The sequence below is a fragment of the Theropithecus gelada genome, chromosome 1 (assembly GCF_003255815.1).
Source record: "Theropithecus gelada isolate Dixy chromosome 1, Tgel_1.0, whole genome shotgun sequence".
NCBI classification, from domain to species: Eukaryota; Metazoa; Chordata; class Mammalia; order Primates; family Cercopithecidae; genus Theropithecus; species Theropithecus gelada.
The window spans coordinates 126,262,146-126,284,012 of NC_037668.1; the positions used below are offsets into that span (position 1 = coordinate 126,262,146).

General features: G+C 36.1%; 1 long non-coding RNA gene and 1 pseudogene across 2 annotated transcripts in view; both read right to left on the reverse strand.

The window, feature by feature from the left end:
• The window catches only part of LOC112636258, a 62,662-nt gene extending 41,488 nt beyond the window's left edge, over positions 1 to 21,174 (reverse strand). The window contains exons 1-3 of the long non-coding RNA XR_003122154.1: positions 20,689 to 21,174; positions 17,813 to 17,921; positions 17,317 to 17,690 (exon numbers count right to left, since the gene is read on the reverse strand). This is a non-coding gene — a long non-coding RNA (uncharacterized LOC112636258). The remainder of the gene's footprint in view (positions 1 to 17,316; positions 17,691 to 17,812; positions 17,922 to 20,688) is intronic.
• LOC112636252 lies at positions 16,189 to 16,699 on the reverse strand (annotated as a pseudogene). The gene has a single exon (XR_003122152.1). The product of XR_003122152.1 is annotated as an uncharacterized LOC112636252 (transcript).
• Positions 21,175 to 21,867: the final 693 nt, after the last annotated feature.

The following is a 21,867-nucleotide window of genomic DNA, read 5'->3' on the forward strand; positions in this document are numbered from 1 at the left end:
AGCTTAATTATCATGTGATGATCTTTTATCAGAGCTCAGTTTTGATTTGTAGCATTTAATTTCCATTCATTTAGCTATAAAAATATTTTGTATTGTATTTTGATATTTTTAAAGCATTACAAATAGCATTAGTAGTGGAAAGAGATTAAAGTTATTTGAATACCTGGCTTTATCATGATCTAGAAGTGCTTTGCGATTCGTTTTCCTGCTCTATTAACATTTATGGAATTCTTTGCACTAAAATGTCAGCCCCATAGTTTCATGAATCATTACAAAAACATCAGGGAGTATCATTTATAATGTACAGCCATCCATTTTGATACATGAAAGTAGACCTGGTTGCAGTATGCCATTTTTGGATTCGATTTTCATGTAATTTGAGGTAAGTGCTAAATTATGATCTTGCCTGATACTTACTAGTGAGCCAGTCGTGGCATTAAAGTCGATATGGATCAAAATGAAAGAACAGAAAAGAAAGGCATTAGAAATACTTTGATTTAATAAACAGATTATAAATTTTCTATTTTAGTATGCTAATTTTAATACCTGGACTTAATACCTGACCAAAGTGTACTTTCACTTTTATTTCCTTAGTAAGTCTTTTTTCAATTATCTTTTCCTGTATGGTCAAACATTCTAAGTTTTTTTTTTAATGAAAATTTATATCATATAAATCCTATTTGAGAGTTTTAGAAGATGAAATATAATTCAGAATTCAGGAGAACTATGAATTCCTATGTCAAGTATCTAAAAATTAAAATAATTTTAAATTTAAACTTAATTATTTTATAAATATATAGATTTAGCATATAATTATAATCGCAACAGTTTTCTATTATAAATAGGAATTCTGGTAATACTTCTTAACCTAATGCAATCCATCATGCATTTTTAATGGTAATTTATTAAAAATAGACTAAATATTATCTTTTATAAGTGTAAGATTTCACATACTACAAACTGCAAAACTTTATGTAAAAGTTAGAGTTTAATAAGTATAAAAGAATATATTTTTAACTGAGCAATTTAGAATTCTTTTCTATCATAAATCTACTTTTATAGGCATATTAAAAAATCTAAATAGCATAAGGTAGCACTCTGCAAATAAAATGGTTAAGAAATATGAATAAATCAATTTTGTAAAACGAGCTTTCTAGAAATGTTAAACTGTTAATGTTTTATTGTGAATAATTAATAAGCTCACATCTGATAAGTTTTCTACCTCTTAATATAATGACTTATATTATAGGATTATCAGTGATATAGACCCACAACTAGACAAAAGAAGATGTAGCCAAAAAAGCAAATCTATAAACTCATTTGAGAAAGATCACAATGGGTTTTGTGATATTAAACAACTCTTTTCAAACTTTCCTTTATAAAATGTTTAAAATAACACTTGTTACTATAAAAAAGAAATGTAAACCATTAACAGCAAAACAATTATTGAGCACAATTAATCCATCATACAACTTAAGATAAACTAAAGATAAATAAACTGAAACGTTTAATTAAAATGCAAGAGAAGAATAAGCTATTTTTGACATTTCTGAATTTTAAGTATCTTCTCTGCCCAAATATAAGCTACTTGGTGCTTTATTTGCATCTTTTTATACAGTTAAAACTCTCTTTGTTTAAGGATTGAAGTAGTAACCTTTAAATTAGTGTCTATTTAATAACTAAATCCATCAAACTATAGGCCTACTAAAACGATTTCATTTTCCTTTCTGGTTAATCTAAAGTGCTTAATCTTAAAATGTTAACTGTCAAAATAATAGACCTTTTTTCCCTCCATAAGAATAACTTGAATTTCTTACATATTTCCTGTCAATCATTCTATCTAAACTGGGCGTGCATAAATTGTTCCACCACTGTGACTCTCTCTTAACTTAAGTTTGTATGTTTGGACAATGTTACTCACTTCTACCATGAAAAGGAAATAAGATCACATTCTGAAATGGATTTACATTTCTATGCTTATAGTCAGAATATATTTTTAGTGAGGGGAAGATCTGTTACACAGTCAAATAATGAACAACTGTAAAGATAACTGTTTGAGAAAACAGAATATTATGGAATACATCTATGTGTTAGGGATACAAGTAAAATACCACAGAATTATGAATCAGTGTTACACATACTTCTTCCTTAGGTGATTTTTTTGCTACTCAGGCCATTACTTTTGTGTTCACATATTGGTAAAAGCTGCACTTTTTTTTTTTTTTTTTGAGCAAAAAGTTTAATAGGCAAGAAAGAAGAAAGAAAGAAGAAAACAGCTCCCTCATACAGAGACAGAGGGAGGGGGAATTCGAACAAAGAGAAAACCCCCCAAAGCTGCACTTTTAATAAAAAATATTATCATTAACTCTTTGTCATGTATCCTGGCATCCTATAATGTGTATGACTAAATTCATGCATTGACATAAGCAAACGCAATGTTTCATTAATGAAAAGAAGACTTTGGACTGAGAAAAAGCCCACTGACATTGTCAGCCAGTTACTTCAGTGTTAAATTCAAGGTGGTTTGATATATGTTTTGTGTGTTTAACACAAAAGCCAATATGTAAAAGTCACAGGACTAGTCTAGGTCTTACAATCCAGAGTTATATGGTCTCAACAGTTGTTTTTTTCTATTTTAATTTAAAGCATTAAACAAGAAATTATTCACTAAGGTTTAGAGCTGCATTTTAAACAATCCAGCCTTTGAATTTCTAATGTTTTTATGAAAGCTTCAATAAAAAGCTGTGGTTTGAAGTAAGAACATATTATAGTTTTGTAAAACAATTTCAAGTTGGCGTAATGAGAACCCATATAATCTAATTGCTTAACCAATAACATTCACTTTTACTATTATATAATCACCTATGTTCTAAGTAAATTTTTATTAAATACAGTTCCAATAAAGATATTAGGAAACTTACTTTATACTACTGTAATGCTAGAACATTTTGTAAGTGCTCAAATAATTTTGTCAGGGCAATTCCCTTCCATGGGAATTTAAAAATTATTTGTGTCATAAATGAATGAGAAAATTTTAATAATAATCCATGAGACAATAACACACACAGACACACACGAGATCTAAAGGTCTTATTCAACATTGCACGCCTTTTATAAAATTAGGCTGATTCTCCTAGATTGTAAATTGGGATATAATTAAATGCCAGAGTGAAAAATCTGAGCAGCTACTGGAATTACAAAAATAATAATAAATTAAATAAAAGCATGGTTTAAGTAAGTCCTGGAAAAATTCAATCTAATGTTACAATTATAAAGATAGCAATGTGAGCATTATATAACACTAATAAGAGTACTATGTAAGTTTTACATAAATAGAACTCAAAATGGGGGCTTAAAATATTCCCCAAATGTAGAATTTACCAGGAAAGTAAAGTGATAATTTTTAATTCAAAATATCTGGTTTAATTAATAATAACAACTTGTAACTTTAAATCTAAAAGAGAGCCTAAGTTGGGTCAGCATTGGGTCAGTGTTGCATAGAACCTGACTTTAATTGTGATTTAAAAAAAATCAACAGAAAGCAGTGGTTCTCAAATTCTAGCAAGCATCAGAATTGGGCTTGTTAAAACTCAGATTAGGGTTCAGAGTTTTTATACAATGGGCCTGTTATGTGTTCTGAGAACAGGCATTTTTAACAAGTTCCCAGGTGACACTCAGGCTACTGCTAAGAAGGCCCCATTTTGAGAACCACTTTCTGAAGTACAGCATGGCGTGTTCAGCATTTTCTTTTATAAAGCCTGTCATCACAGTCTCAAAAGACATTTATTGACTCTGGAATCAAATATTAATGAATTTGGGAATTATATATAAGCACTATCATTTTATAATCACTAAAACATATTGTCTGATAACTATGGATACACAAATAACTTGTCCTGGGATAATATAATTATGTGTCATTATAAATGGTGTTATATAACTTATAATTGGTTATACAGTAACTATTGCTTTGATGTGAAAAAGTATGTATGTTTTCCTTTTCCTAACTGGTGCTTCCTTAGTCTACTCAGTTCTGAAAGACTTTCCATACTTTAAAGGAAAAAAGAGAAGGTAAATCCACTTCTAGAAAGAACTTACTACTACATCTGTGACATGTAAGTATTTTCTGGTGAAGAGACAACAGCAAGGGCTTGTAGAAATAACCACTTTCATACAGTTTAATATTTAATATTAACCACATCCTAGTCCGCTCCTTGAAAGGATGCTGTTGCTTTACATTCCTTTGACTTCCCCACCAAATCTCCAACAGCCTGAATTGTAAGAGGTCCCATACATCATGGATGCTTCAAGGGCAAGGTCTGTTCATTATTCCTCAGTAGCCTCAACAGTTAGAAGAATACCAGTTGCATAGTAGGTACTTAAGAAATGTTGACAGACCTGGACACAAACCTCATGAATAGTACATGCCTAATGGATATTTAATGATTTATTCTGAAAGACATCCTAGTTCTTTTGAATATACAAGTTGCTTTTTCTCAGCAAGTTCATCCCTTGCTGTAAAATAAAAGATGGGCCTAGTATAGGTGTTTGTATATTAAGGCAGATAACTCGGCAAGTGTCCAATTGGCCTTAGGCTACTAAGTTTACCCACGTCTATGATACAGGAATTTTAGTAAAAAGGTTTTAATACTAAAGCAAGTTTTATTGTGTACTTTTTAATAATTTAAATATGACTTTGTTCACATAAAATATATGTTTAAAATATGCACATCATCATTGATACTTGTAATATAAGCTATAGGTTTAGTGAGAATAGGATGGTGGGAGACAAATTTTACTCTGTTATGGCCGCAGGAAGGAGCTTTATAACCCAGTACTAGGACTTCCGAGGCTTAAATCGACTTGTGTATTTCCCCTAAAAATGTTTTTACTAATTTCTACTCCTGAAGTATATTAATTTAGATATTATCGTTGTTTTTCATCAGCTCTGAGAATTGTACCCCAAAATATACAAGGGAATTAACTGCATCCATTCAGTGACGACTGCACCATTACAAGGAAAGGATGGGCATAAAACTCAGTGACCAAAAACTTACGAAGAAGTTCCCTCCTTCTCTCACTGATCGGTAACCCAAACACCCAGGAAAAAACAATTGCAGAATATAGGATATGTGACGGGGTGAAATTGCAATAGCATCATAAGCCCAAATGTCTTGATAAAACTAATTATTTTCAATATAATATGAAAGACCACTAATGACAAAACACTTGAGTAATAGAAGTCACTTAGAGACAAAAGAAAGAAAGATAGAAAGAGAAAGAAAGAAAGAAAGAAAGAAAGAAAGAAAAAGAAAGAAAGAAAGAAAGAAAGAAAGAGAGAGAGAGAGAGAAAGAGAAAGAGAGAAGAGAGAGACGAAGGGAGAAAGGGAGACAAAAAACGGGGAAATAGTAAGAGAAAAAAAATAATGAGAAAAGAAAAAGTCCTACTGCCCTGTCTCTGTTTTAAATACTGACACCCCATAAACAAATCTGTCCCTAGGATATGATACAGAGGCCTGGAGCCTGTGACCTCCTTTCTGAATCTATCAGGAGACACAGCCCACACCAAAACACCAGGAGTGTTGCTTCTGCCAAATATCCTTTACTAACTTCAAAGAAAGAACGGGGAAAGAGCTGTAATGATGCTTAACACGAAAGACTGCCTTTCTGCTTCCTTCCCTTTCCCCATAAACTGAATGAACTGTCGTTATAAGACAACATACTGCTGAGTTAATGTAACTTAAAAATTTACAGCAGGTTGTATGCCTGGAGGCACATTATGGGACCACCTGTAGGCATCTAATTCCAGTGAAAATAATAAATAATTGTGGAGCATTCCTCAGAGTCTAGAGAGAGTGGATAAGAATCGTGTTGCTTGTTCACTCCAACATGGATTCTGTTGTGGAGGAGGATTAGAGAACTGAACTCTCTCCAACAAATGAGTAATCCTTCTCCCCACAAAAGAGTCCGCTAAATGCTACACCAGACACCTGGGTGCCAGATCTACACAGCCATTTTTGTGCACTTCTGATAATCCACCTGCAGAAATTACCACGTGGCAATTGCTTAATATAGCACGTTGATCCATTTGAGGACTTCTTAAAGAGTAAAGAAAGCTATTTGGTTTGTCTCTCTGTATACTGTTTGTCTTTTTGAAACTCCTCCTCACATTTTGGCAAAGATAGAGAGTGACAGTAAGAATATCTGTGATATGACTCCAACCACTTATTTGGGAGAAATTAATATGTGTATTTTAGCAATGCCCAGCAACCTTGACCTTTTTTTGACTGGAAAGAAAAAATAATGTACTACAGAGCTGCTTTTTTTTTTTTTTTTAAAAAAAAAAGAAAGAAAAGGCCAAAGGATTTGTTATCGTGCTTTTGCCACAAGGTAGGTGGGTTAGTATTTATCCTGTGACTACTCAGAGTATACATGTTGTTTATTTTAGATAAGATAAAATATTCTAAGAGAGTGAAATTTTACATATGTGTGTGTCTATACATATATAACATGAACTTTTATTAAGTAGGTTTCAAAAGATAGTCTAATTTTTGTCAGTTGGGCTATAAATTACCTATAAACTGTACGAATGTAGTCCTCATCTTATAGTCACTGCAATAAGGTTTGGATTTAAAATCTATGACAACCTTTGTTCATAACAATCACATGGTTTGGAATTAAGAAAACTAGATTGAAACCATCATTTAAGTAAGTAGTGAAGATTGGATGCTGGGTGGTATTCAGGTTGACATTTCCTTTCTATTTGCACTACACGAAGGGTTAATAAGGTTTGCATAACCTTATTCTTTGAAGGCTTTTTGGCAGAGGCAGACTTTTGAAGGATTGCTGCCAAAACAGATTTTAACCCTTTTAATCATACTGTTAATAACCACATTGTACACGGTACACAGCATACTGCACATAAGGCAATATCACTCTGAACACAGTTTGACCTGATACCCAATCAAGGAAAGGTTCCTAGAGACGCTTGCCATTTTGGTTGCTATGGTGAGTTTCATATTTTATGGAAACCACAGCTAGATGTCTTAAAATAGACCTTTGCCAAGAAAAACATTGGTCCAGTGGCATATGCTGGCAGAGCCTACCAAGGTTGCTCAAATTCCCTTCCTTTGTTTTTCACTCTCCCCACTGGGGCAACTGCTCCAAGCATCAACCCACTAGTCTGGCAGGCAGAGAATCCAGAAACTTGCTGCTAATTACAATGTTGACAATTCTCAACCTGTTTACTGGCGCCAGCAATCAAACCGCATCCTCTCGAGTGAACCAAAAAGCACTTGCTGGCTTTAGCTTCCTGAGGTTCCAAGCTGGCTATATTAATTACTGTTAACTTAAAACTGTATGTTGTACAGAAGAAGCTTAATTAGCTGGTATGAGGATTAAAATCTATCCTTTACACAATTTAAAACATTTTGTTCTTGGCCAAATTATGTGAATCCATAAAACATTTTTTTTTGGACAAAATATTGATTATTTTAGGTGCGACTTCTCAGTGCCAATTTTTCCACTGGATTATTTTCATTTGAGCACCAAAATAGATTTTAAAGAGCCAATCTGTCTGTCTGTCTGTTTATCTACCTTCATATCTCTGGATTATATCTACAACCTTTTTAAAAAGCTTGAGAAAAAGAATGAACATAGTCATTTACAGTTACTGTTTATAATTAATAAAATAGGAAAACCTATTAAACGGGATTAAATGGTCAAACGGATATCCACTTTCTATCTTGATGAAATATCCACTTTCTATCTTGATGAATTTGAAACAAAGATAGTTACACCACTTTTTCTAGTGAACCCTCACTGCTATGATAGAGGAATGATTTGGTAGTCATATGGCACATAATGATGTATCTATCAGCGACAGGTTGGATATACAATGGTGGTCCCATAAACTTGTAATACTGTATTCCTACTATGCCTTTTCTATATTTAGTTGTGTTTAGATACACAAATACTTACCATTGTGTTACAATGGGCTACATTATTCAGTATAGTAACATGTGGCTGTACAGGTTTCTAGTCTAGAAGCAGTAGGCTGCCATACAGCCTAGGTGTATAGTAGGCTATACCATGTAAGTTTCTGTAAGTACATTCTATGTTGTTCCTACAATGACAAAATTGCCTAAGGATGTGTTTCTCAGAATGTATCCTTGTCATTAAGCAACATATGTATAAGGAGCATGCTTCATGATTGATAAGTTGGTTGAACCCACAGTGAAAAAATCACCTTCTCACACCCCTAAATGATTAGCATTACAAGTCACCCAGATGTGGCAGTGGCAGACCACCATGCAATTTTCATAAATAGCACAAAAGAAGTGAACAGGGTTTTGCAAAACTGAGAATTTTACTTTGATTCTGCCCTAATCCAATAGCCGATCTGTTCTTCTTTATTCAACAAGATAGCTTTGAACATTTAAAAAGTGAAGTAAAAGTAAATATAATTTTAAATTGTATATTAAAATGTGATTTTATTTCTGTTATTTGATATGAGAACATCGTGGGGTCACTGTTATTTAACAATGTTACTTTAAATTTTTCATTGAATACACTGCATGACAAATATTTTTGTATCCAATCTTTTAGTTGACATTTGCATTTGGAAGCTTATTAAACTGAGTTGATATACTTGTGATTAACATTTCCCTTGTTTTACCGCAATATTTCCAACTAGGGTAAAAGATCAAGTTATTCCTTTAATTATGATTCATTTTCTGTTTCTACATTAAGATAGCCTATACAATTTTCCAAGATTTAAAAAATCATTAGTATAAGCACACTAGAGACCTTTGGAATATGTTGATACATTCACATCTACTTATACAATATAAGAATTTTTGAAAAGTTTAGATTAATTGGGTAAAATATCACTGAATAGTATGAAAAATATAAGAATTATTCTCAGACAATAGGAAGAGCAATGTTGTGAGAAAAACTTCAACATTTAGTGAAGTTTTAGTGTGGTGTATTAGAAAGAAAACACCAAACAAGGACTTAGAAAATGGGTTACTAATATTATCTGAGTGTCCATGGAGAAGTTATTTGGATTCTCTGTGTTGTGAGGACTTCATGTGGGAAACATGGGAATTGTATTACATACCAAAGAACTAGATCTGAGATAGAAATTTATAATGACAACTAAATATCATATGAATTTACTCTGAGCTTATCAAAGACTATTGAAATTTTGTATTCCATGTGGATATAGGAATGGAAAATAATCATATTAAAAGCAAACAAATGATCAGGGGGAAATGTTATGTATTTGGAAATAAGGGCCAAGTTAGACAAAGACAAACATATCAATCTTCTCTGTCTTTATCATGGTTAACTAACAAATAGATTTCCTCTCTAAAATCTAAATCAATTAAGTGAATGGGAAAAACTAAACTCTTGGTATCAATATTTTATATCAGGAAATACTGTCTTAACAAATCCTCCCAGGTTATTTTACTTCTAGAGCACAAATTCAAGTATCATACATGTATTTTCTAATAGAAAAACTGTTAAAAAGGCTGTCTCTTTTAAGCCATGTCCCCCAGGCTCAATTTTCAGAAGTCTTTGTCTTTTCAGACTGATATTCTTTCTTTTACTTGAGAAACATCCAGATTTCTTGCCTTTCTCAATTTTCTACAGATAAGCTAGGCTTATTTTATTCAGAGATTATTTCTATTTTAATTGATTCAAAGTTCTATATCAGAGCATGACTTTGAAAGCAAGAACTTTTGGATACACTTGTCACTCATACTATGAAAGAATCCTTCTACGATGAAAGAATCCTTCTACACAGATAAACTATATAAAATCAATATTGAACACTACGCATCACAACAGGGCAAAGGGTACCATATAACAAACAAGACCTCTTCTAACGTTTTCTAAAATTGATATTTTTTCAAGGTGTACTGGTCCCAGACACCAGGAATTTCATTATTATTACTTAATACATCACCAAAATCTGTACATTCTTCACTCCAGTCCACATCATTAATACTGTTACTTGCTATAATTGTCCCTTTTCTCTTGTCAAATCCAATTGTTAACTACACAAATCACCAAATGTAAATGTGAAACCGCCTCAAAAGTTTAACATCACTCACTATTTTTAATAAACATAGCATTCACAACTAACAGAAACCTGCTTGTTTGTGGTAAAGAATCTCCTTATTTTGACTCTGTTCTAATATATAATATTAAAACAATCTCAAAGCTGTTTTATGGACAACCACATCCAACAACAAAAAGGAACATGAGATATTTTAATAAAAGTGTGAATAAATGACTTCCAAACCGCATACTCCTACCCCCAGATACATATTTGAAGGCAATTACTTTTGAAAACTTTATAGAATTTTTATTGAACTTATTCTCAGTTTGTATTTTTTAATTAATTTTTTCTCTTTAAATCTCTATTCTTTTTGTGTTTGATTCCATGTAGCACACAAATCAGTCAAAGTTTTCAATGGACATAATATTTTATACCCATAATTAAACTGAGAATGGATAGCATGTAAACTATCTGATTAAAGCAATAGCTGATAAAGCATATTATTTTAATTTTTAGACAATGAGTGTATTATTTTGTGATTAAAAAGTCAACTTATATTTACTATACATTGACCATCCCAGAGAGTCACACCTTTCAAATAAAATTGTAACTTAGTCTGTTTTCCTAGTAAATAATTTTTTAAAATTAAGAAAAAAGTTATACAGATCTTTAGCTTTGAAAACATACCTATCACAGTAATTATTATATTGCATAAAGTACGTTTCTATTGATTACTTCTTAAAACTTTATAAATTCTTACAAATATGTATACATTTAATATTAAATAAAATACATTAGGTAACATTCACATGGACTAAAATTTTCTATTTCAGTAGTAGATTAAACAGCTACTTGGAGTTTCAAAAAGAATACCAGCTTGAAAGCAATGTTCTCATGGATTTTTCCATTATTTAAAAGTTATATCAAATAACTAGAGACAATGTATTTTCCTTCCTGGCAAAGAAGAACTGCACTATTAGTACACAAATCTGAGAATTAAAATTTATGTCTAACATTAAATTAAACTTAAATATATGCAGTACAACAATCATTTTATATAATAGTGACTTTAAATAATTATGAAAAAATGTAAAATTTATATTAACATATGCCCCAAAAGGATATCATTGCTTTCACAAAATTCATAAATATTTTGAGCACCTACTATGTGCCAAACACTGGACTAGGTATTTTAAAAGATTAACCATTTTAGAAGAATTAAATATCCTAGACAATTATTGGTCCTTTTAACAGAATGGAAACAAACACAGTAATTTTCACGCTCTTCCAAATATTGTAATTGAATTTAATAGTATAAACATTTACACAAGGAGTAAACATTTTTAGAGGCCAACTCTTCATGTTCATTCTTTATCCGCTACAATCATATAAATCAACTTTGAATAGAGTTGTTTGTGATTTGGCCTCATTAGGCTAAAATGCTTATGAAGATAGATCTACGGTTTGAGTAGCTTCAAATTTATTATACAGATATACATATGCATGTACTCCCATGCTAACACATTAGAATGAATCTGTAAAGCATTCTTTGGGGGCTTTTTTTCCCTACTAAAACTTCAAATAAAAAATGAAGTATGAAAAAGCAACAAATATTTCCATGTGTTTCATGCTTTAAGAATTTAAGTAAAAATCTTAAAGACCATTTTATTATTTAATACGAAGATGAAATGTTGGTGAATACTTTTTAAAAGCTTCTTAGTTGTGATATCAATTGGCACACCATCTTTACATGAAATGAAGAATAGATTCAGACCACAAAAAAAAAAAAAAAAAAAAAAAAAGACTTTCTTTGAAATGGAACCCTAAAGAGGTAAAAAGGCTTTAAGCAAATCTAAATCTAGCCCTTCTTATGGATGAGACAACTGAAGACAAGGCAAGCTGTGTGACAGGTCCATTGTCATAGTTCACAACAGAATCTGTACTCGAAATCAGATTTTCTAGTCTTATTCCAAAGTTCTTTCTACCACAGGAGAGATTCTCTCTCCTTAAGTATCATGTCATTGAGGGACAAAATGAAATTTGAGATTTCTCGGTGTAACGGCCTCAATTCTCTAATTTGCTTTGTTTCAGTAAACACCAAATCCTATATAAATAACAGTTATGAAAAAAAACTACATGAAACTGGATCCATAAAGTAATCATTCTACAACTTTAATTCCTGTGTAGTTATCTGTAAAACAATCCAGGATATTTGGAAGTCTTATCATGATATATTTCTATTACAAAGGAAAAGATCTTTTTCTCATATCTGCTTCTGACAGAATAGCAGGCATGACATTCATTCATTCATTCATTCATTCATTCATTCTTCTTGGAGTACAAAAGCTAGTGGACTGTTTGGCAGATATATAAAAAACTATTTTAAATGAGTAATTTTTAGTTTATCTTGAGACTTGTTTGAACCAGTTCTTGAAATTGACTACACTAGCTTAGAGAGACAAAAATAGGCTTCAAACAATTAATACTCACTCATGTATTGAATACAAATTTTAAAAACAAAATTGCAAGAAATATCAATTTTCCAATTAAAATGTATCATTTTTATAAAAATAATCTTTTCAGAAAAAGTGTTTCCAAAAAGCACACATTTCATTCAAGTTTACAAATAGACACTACTTTCAAATTATGCAATTATGTCACTATTGTAATATAGTTTGTCAACTTTTTAAAAAGCATATTATGATATAAATTGCATTTGAACTGAAAACATAATATTAACAGATTCCAGCAATATGTCTTCTTTAGTTTGTAATTTAACTGAACGAGATTCAGTATTGGTTTAAAATTAATAAAGGCAATAACCCTTATTTAATATCTTTGAACTGCATGCTTTAGGACTCAGGTTTTTAACATTTGGTTCTAGCTTGATCTACTATATATGTATATATTTTCAAATACTAGGAGTCTCAAAGGCCTTTTCCACAAACAAAGCAAATGAAGTGTTGTCTTTACCTTTGCATATGCATTATAATATTTTAATTGTGTTGAAGATCAGACTGCCTTGCTTAGCTCACATTATTATTAGCCAGGATAACAGAACTCAGAACTCACAAGATATAGCTGGCAATACATTTTTGAGCTGGTCAATGATACAAATATACAGATATACTGATTTTATTGTTAGGCTGCACTCCACAAACTCGACTAATTACTGGGTAATAAACACATTTCAAGAAATTTTAAATTTTATAATATATCTTTTCTGGCTTATGTTTTTTTTGGATGAACTGCATTGTTTCCTCAACTAAAATGTTTATTTTATACACTCATGCAAAATGTTTTCTAGACTTAAACATAAGACTTGTAAGTCATGATTTAAAGTATAAGCACTAAGATAAAAATCTGAAAACATTTAAAAAACAAATTGTACTACAAAGCTATTTGCTTAAAATCTATTTAGCATTTGTGTTTATAGTTGTACAGCTATCTATAACTAAATTCAATAGCTAAATGATTTAAAAGTCCTTAAATATTCTGATGTCATTATTACATTTTTTCTTCTTACTGAAAATACATCCAAAAGAAATTTACTTTTAAATAGTAAGTCTCCTATGCAGAATACACTACTTTCCAACACTGTAAGAACATCATTCTGTCATTTCTGTAATACAATGGTAGCTGCACCTGTATATATTGACAAGATGGTGAACAACTGTGATGGCCTTATACTGTCTTTCCTTCTATGTCCTTAGTACTTCTCCTCTGCCCTACATAAAACACAAAAATGTTTCCCAATATACCCATCATCTCTACCTTTGTTGTATATTTTTATATTTGAGTATTTCTCATGACTAATGTGGAATATAAGGCAAAAATTGATAATAGGGTTTATGGAATATTCCTTCCATCAAAATGCTACTTCATCGTTTCTTGCCTTTGCTTGGACTTTCACTGGGACCTCTGTTCTGGTTCTAGATTGCCATTGCTCTGACACCAACAGCCACATCATTCTAGGGCTCACAATGGCCTCGGGGAAAGTTCACGGGGTTGTCATGATGCTCTATGGATCTTTAACCATGAATACCATCACCACTCCCCACAATTCTATTCAAGCAACAACATCAGAACAGGATTCACAAATACAAAGAATAAAATAAGCAAATTTTCTGAAAAACGCAGTTTCTATCAATCTGCTTACTTGGGACCCAGTAGCAAACGACCAATCAAGCTGATGCTTCTTCTTACACTTATTAATGAATATTATAGTATAAAATTGATCATTTATAGACATTATATAAATTTAACTGGGCAACCTAAAATCTCCCACCTATACATCACAAATTGTGTTCATAAATTCTGAGTATTTAGGCAGGCTTTATTAAAGTAAAACTAGTGGACAAAAGTAATTTTCACAATTTGTCTCCCTTCTCCTTTACTGTGCCCTCAGTATTGTCAAATGAACAGCTTAAGCTGAATCTATGTTCCTTTTTTCAGGAAAAATTTCTATCACCTTTGTAAAGCAAAACAAATATTAGAAAAGGCTGCTTACCCTTCTAGTATTAGGACATCAATTGAAAGGCCATTCAAAAATTATGACTACTTAATACTACTTGCATCTAGCATGAAAAGCACAAACAAGCATTTTGTACTTCCTTAATCTTGGCTATGGACAGTGACAGGGCAAAATCAGTAATTGACTCGTGGTGATAGACTTTTACATTATTTTTCTGGAAAGAAAAAAGCTGCCTTGTAACAATAAAAATTACCTCCAGTAATTTCAACTTAATAAAGTTTTAATTTTTCCCACTTTCTTATCTTAAAAGGTCTGATGATGGAACATTTTCACCCCAAACTTAAATAAGAACCAGTTCAGTCAGACTGACACCTAATGGAAGCTTTTATAGGAAAATGATTCTGCAAAGGAAAGAAAGCAATGAGATAAGTATTTAAACAACAACAACAAAATACTTTGTTAACTATGAGTAGAGGTTTCCTTTAGATTTCATCACTAGCATCTGCAATTATTCCACTCTAAACATTACTCTTCTTCGATGAAGCAACTGCAATAAATCTGCACGAAACTGAATAGAATAGCTTATTTTTCAAAAGTTCTTCCACATCCCCTCAACAAATGCCAGAGTGTTACATCTTTGGTTTCTCACAAACTCTGTCACCAGGCCTTCAACTCTCTTTCTTTCTTTCAAATCCTAAACACTTATTATTTAGCCAACCAGCATGAGGCCAACTTTCTAGAGACCACCTAGGAGCTAAAGTATGTAGCTTCTACTTTTCTAATTTCCCAATGAAACAATGCCACCAGTAGACATATTGCATTTTGTTAAATACATAACAAGCACATTATTTAAAAGCCCTAAATCACCAACTGGTGGATCCCTAGAGAAAGAAGGTAATTCATGGAATAATGAAGGAAAGAACAGGAGTTACATATTCTCTTGCTGGTGATAGAATGTCGAATGCAAAGACAGCATCTGTGTTTTCTTTCCTACTTCAACTCATTCTTAAAATGGACTCGCCCCCGGGAGCTTCTGAGAAGGGCTCCACCCGTTCCCTGCAGACAGCAATGTTTTTTGAGCGCAAAAACTGTGAGTATAGATACCCTGGGAGTAATTGTGGGATCAGACACAATGGGGTGGGATTAGGGGTAGGGAGAGGGTGTGTGTGGAGTACCCTTCACTGGGAATCCTACATATTAGAAGAAAGGCGAAACCCTAGGTGGGGAAGCATGAGAGTGTGCCTGCCTCCTTCAAGACACCTCGGTGTCAGCCTCTCCAGGATTCAGACCACTCTTGTGAGCAAAAGCCCAGTGGGGCACACGCACTTCGTGCCTGGGAAAGGCCCATCCTCCAGGGGGAGAAGGTGTATGAGTTGCAGGTCAGCTTAGAGGGATCCCAGAGCGACGAGAGGGAGAGCTTCGCAGGCCTCTAAGTTTATTTGATTTTTCTCCTGCAGTTTCCATTTCTCAGAAATTCAGTCTTCGTGCGCAGCCCGTGCACAACCAACGACCACTACGCAGGGAGGAAACCTGGTCTTAGTGTTTGGCCGCGCTAGTGAATTCTTCTGGGCCCCTGGTACGTTCTTGTCCCCAGCACTCTGTCCTTACACTTTTGAAGCGCCTTGATAGGACGGTCCCAGATGCCTCACAATAAGGAAAGGCAAAGTGCAAAGCTGGCAAAGTTGTGTGGTTCGACGCCGGTGAAAGCTGAGACCTGGAGCACCGGCCCACGCCTTCCACTCTGGGTCATCCTTCCCAGCTCCATCTTGGGCATGCCAACTCCTGCCACGTCCGATTGTCCCCAGAAGTGCCCGGGCATGCTTGAGGGGGTTGGTGGCGGTAGCTTCCTCTTCGCTAGTAGGTGACAAATCCGTGTTGTTTTATCGTCCATTAATATTTTGAAACAAACAAACAAAAACTCGAAGTAGAAGGAGGGAGAGGCTCTCTCTTGCTCCCGTCCCTTCGCAGCTGACCTGAGAGAGGGGACGTGCCTTGAGTTTGTTGGTGTTTGAGACTCGTCCTAAAGGCAGAGGCAGGGAAGACAGCGCTGAAGAGGTGTCCCAAAGAGATTGGACGTCTGAACAGTCACTGCCTGCCCCAACCTCTTTCAGGAAGGTTCCAGGTCTGTGCCACACTGCAACCAATCCGGTTCCCATCCTGTTTCTCCACCCCTTCTCGGAGAATCCGAAAAGAAAATACGCGTTCCTGAGAGACCCGCCACACTTCCGATCTGGAAGTTCCGCGGGGACCCAGCCCCCGGACCCCCGCCCCCTTCCCAGCTCGACCGCCTAGTCTGGTTGCGGAGCGGCGCGGCCGGCCGGGGGTGGGGCTCCGGCACCGCCCCGGGCCCGGGATTCGCGAAGTCACGCACTTCCGCAGGCTTGCGGGGGCACCTTCGCCCACGGACACGCCCTTTCTGCGGAGGCAGCCCCCAGCGACCCTCTGCCCAGCTTCAGCACCTCACTCGCGACGCTCCCAAACTGCTCAAGGCCTTTCAGTCGTTCCCAACTTTAGAAAATTGCCCAGAACGCGTCTCTCCCCCGAGCCGCACCCTACCGTGGAGAGGAGAGGAGCGGGCAGGGGACGCAGAACCGCCCCACAGGCTCGGGGGAACGGACCCCCTTCCTCTCCCCGCCCATCCCCTTCACCTCGCCCCCCGCCCCCAGCGCGAACCCATTTTCCAGTCCTGGTCACCAGAGGCGCAGCGCACAGCCTTTCCGGTGGAACCAGTGCGAAAACACCCGAGGAAATGAAAAGAACAAGAAAGTGCTACCTTGGCAACCACGGGCGTTTAGTGGCCAGCTGGTGGGCTGGGGAGGGCGGCCGCTGCCCCCCTGCCGCTGGTACTCTCCTCGACTACGCGTATTCTTAAGCAATAACAACGTAATCCGTATTATCCACCCAAGAATACCCGTCACCGAAGAGAGTCAGAGGACCAAGCTGCCGCTGCCGCTGCTACCGCTGCCGCTGCTACTGCCGCCGCTGCCGCCACCAGAACTCTTGCTGCTCGCTGAGCCCGCCCCTGGCTGGGGATGGGCTGAGCTTGACCGGGACCATAAATCCATAACTCGATTTCCCTAAAGAAGGATCCAAAGCTGTGCTCGGCTGCTTCCTGCCCAAATCCAAATGGCCGCTCTATTTCCAATTCTGAAAGACAAATCACAAAACCAAATACTTAACACAGAAGAGTGCTGTCTTTCCAGTGAGGAGGAAAGATGTGGCAAGGATCTTTGGGCACAAGTGGGAGTGACAAGTAACCTTCAGTTTACCTGGTGCTCTCCCAGTGCCTTCCTCTGCACTTCTCTGCTTGGTACCCAGTCTGGTCTCGGCCAGTCCACTCCAGGTGGTTTGATTGAGTGCCATGGCAGCCAGAGAACCCTATAAGAGACATGAATAGTTACCCACACAAACATTACAAATATATTTGCCTAGACGGCTTTGGGAAGAAGTGAGGCTTAAATAAAGATAGGGTCATGCATGGGTGAAATTTTCAATAGTATGTTTTGGAAATGCATTTTTCTCAAGTCCAAGATCATAGAAAATAAACAGTCATTCAATTTCCTACTTGAAATCAAATACTTATAGATTTACAAAAATAGGCATCTTTCCTTTGAAGGCCTTAGAGCTATACAACATAATGATTTTTAAAGAAAAAAAAAAGCTCCAAGGCTTACAATAATTAAATCCATTTTCCATAGTATCAAAACTAACTGAGTTGAGAAGCTGGTAGAGCTTCTATGATTTAAGCATCATTTTATATCACCACAATATTTAATTTCATAGCACACCTTTAAAATATATACTATAAATGCATTGCTGTACAGCTGTTGTGGACACCTCTACAGAAAAACCTTTGAAGCTCTGTGTTCATAAAAATTATTTTAAGAAGAGAAAGCCAATAAAAACTCATTTGCAAAGTGAGTGTAATTTTGGCATTTAGAGAGAGAATCTCTGTGATTCTTTGATGATCAATATGGCTCTTACTGGAAAAGCTTTGTCTTAAGATCCTGCAGTGGATATTCTGATAATGGGGGTTTATTGTTCACTAAATAAAATGGACAAGTGCAACGTCACTACCCAAGACATGGTGTAGCTTCATTAGAAAGTTCTCAATTTGCTTTCCCCTTTACTCTCAAATACATGAAAGTACATCCATGTAAGGGGAATGGGGGGGAATATGGAAGCATGGCAATAGACATTATGATTTCCCAAATTATGTAAGTGCAAATAGCTCTTCATCAAGGAGTAATTATATAACAGAATCTCTCCCACTACCACAACTCATCTTTAACTGACCTGGTTGCAATTTAAGGCACTTAGGTTGTGCTCGCTCTTATTTTTTTTTAAAAAAATATAATATTTATCCAGGCACACCAACTCATCATTTTCTTGACATGTTACTTACAGATGGAAAAATCAACTTGAATTCTAGGTTTTATGAATAGATGTTTAATATATAATGTCTGAACCTAAAATAACTAGAAAGAAAACCAGTATAGCCCAACTACCAGCCTGTTTTACATTATTTTCAGATAACTCTTAAGTACACCACTTACAAAAAGACAGATATCAATAAAACAAATAAATAAGCACTGTTTTATGCTGTTACCTAACATAGGTATAAAGTGGAGCTTTTCTCTGGGGCTAGAACCAAAAGAAAAAAAAAATTCAGAAAGCTGACAGGTTCTCTTCAGCTTGAACTCCTAGAAACAAAAGCCCTTAGGGAAAGTAATGCAATAGTCTATGAGCAAAGTGTACATTTGCTTCTGCACTCTTCTATTTAAATCTCAACTAATATTAAAAGGAAAACAAGAAACACATTATACAGATAGGCTTGGATTTACTAAATGGAACGTTTTAAATTCAAAAGGATGGTCAAGGGAGGCACACACACACACAGACACACACACACACAGACACACACCAATACACAGGGCATCAGAATCACAGCATAAATACCCACACAGCTTTTCAATGCTTTCCAAGTAGTCTCCTTCAGTTTTGCTTCCTCACAATTAAAATGAAATATATACACACAGTGACCCACAGACTCACAAGCTTTAAGAAACTAGAACAACGCAGTTGATATGCTTTCTTTCTACCCAAGTAGCAGTGCCAGCCTTTTCCCTACCTACCCAATGTTCCACCAGCTTCAGCACCTGGACGAGTGGACAGCTCAACCCGGGCCGACTGCCGGCAGCACTCGCAGCAGAACTGACGCTCTGAGCTCTAACCAAAGCTCTCTCGTGCTTGAGCGGGGCAGCCTGACTTACGAGAACACCATTTCCTACGAGACCACTGCCGCTGGGTGCATATTCAATTCAAGCCTCCTTAAGCTGTCGGATTTCCCCCACCCATCCACCCTCCCCCTCTTCTCCACCCTCCACACAAAAACAGAAAAGGGAAAAAGCCCAATACCATTAGGGCGTTTGTTGATCAACTTACACTTCGCTTTTGAATATTTAGATACTGCTAGCGGAACAATATCAGCGGAGGCTTAGGTCCGCATTAAGTACCTTTGTTCATCGACTCCTGCAAGCCATGTTTATTAGAATCTACATTTCTCTCGCGCCCCAATAACTAGAGGTGTGTTTTGCGGGCAGGGGGCTTTCAGCACCTTTTGATCTCTCAAGGCCACCGCGACTCACTGACGGTTCCCAGTACTTTCGTATGCTATCCCCCACACTCCAACACCCATTCCAGTTAATCGCTTCGCAATTTGCAACCAAAAATACATAAAGAAACGCGACAAAGCAATCGGTTTGAGGAAATAAGCCAATTAAGCTAAAGCTGAAATGCCTCTCTCTGTCTCTCCCCCCTCTCCCCCTCCTCTCCCTCTCTCTCTCTCTTCCCCCTTGACTCCCTCCCTCTCCCTCTCTCCTTCCCTCTCAAGTAGAAAGGGGGAAACACCAAGGAGAGAGAAAAAATCGGGAGGAGGGTGGTAGTCGACTCTTACAATCAATGGAAAAAGAGTATACACATCTTTACTGAATAATACTCTCGTTCTCAGACAAAAAGAAACACATTTTTCGATGTAAACATAGTCTCCCTCTCCCATACATCCTACATCCTTTACGTTTGCTGAGATTTGTCTTGCTGTATGGCAAAGTAACTGTCACAAATCCATCTCGATTGAAGTGCTTACCCTCTAAATCCAGGTTTCAAGCGGAACTCCAACTGTGTGTAGAAGCCAGGGAGTCATCTGATGTGCGGTGAGGTAGGCTCTGGGCAGTGGGAGCTGCTTCTTCTCTCCGAGTGCCGGGTTACAGTGTTAACAAGCCCTAGGAAGGGACCTCGGCGCCTAGCGCTGGCTGTGCCCCAGTGCCTTCGCGTGGTGGCGGCTTGCTCATGCTTCCGAGGAGTCCCAGGCGATAGCCTTCAGCTGATGCGAGCTTCCAGAAAGGAGTGGGGAAGGGAAAAAATCATCTAATGCAATCAAATCGATCTGATCTACACCATCTGTCGCCTGCCACTATACACAAACGTTAAAATAGGAAAACGGAAAACACTGACAGCCGAGAGGGTTGGTCTGCAAAGAGTTCATTTTTAGCAGAGCATAATTGGATATGGTCGGCGTACAGTTACAAAAGCTGCTGTTAACCATCCAGTAGTGGATCCCAAACATGCTAATGGTGGATTAATTGAGGAAGATCTGACGTGCAAGCTTCATAGTCTCTTATTCATGACTTCCCAATGGGAAAGGACCAATGCCTTGTGGGACTATGGTAACATACAGTCAAAAAGCTGCTAAGAAAATGGCTGTGTGTTCACAGCACCTCTCTCTGATAACAAACATATGTCGACTAAAATGGTTTAGTAGAATGGGAGGGGGTGTTGGAGAATAAAATTTTCTTTCCCCGTGTAAGCAATCCCCATTTTCTTTTCTTAAAGAAAAGCAAAAATAGATATGATCTCTTTACCATAGTGGGGGGAAAAGGATGTTTTAAAAGGTTTTTATCAAGATCAAACTCTGACATATAAAAGAAACGGAACACTCCTGTGCAGCAATTCTTTTAAAAAAAATCTATTATCATTTTTTTCCTTACTGTGATCAAAGTAGATCCATAGCATGTGCAGTATACAGAAACTCAGTCCAGTTAATCCCACCAGGATTGACTCAAGGCTGTTTAATGCCAGGTACACTTTTGACTTCTTGAAATCAGGATGCCTTTTGGGGAAGGCATTTTGTATCATTTAAAATTGACATAATGAACATTAAATATGATTGCAGTGAGGAGATGAGAAGAGTTTTCCCTTCTAATTCTGTAATTACTCTCTCTAGCCAAAACCCCTTTTGGTTTGTTTCCAGTCTTCGCAGATCAGT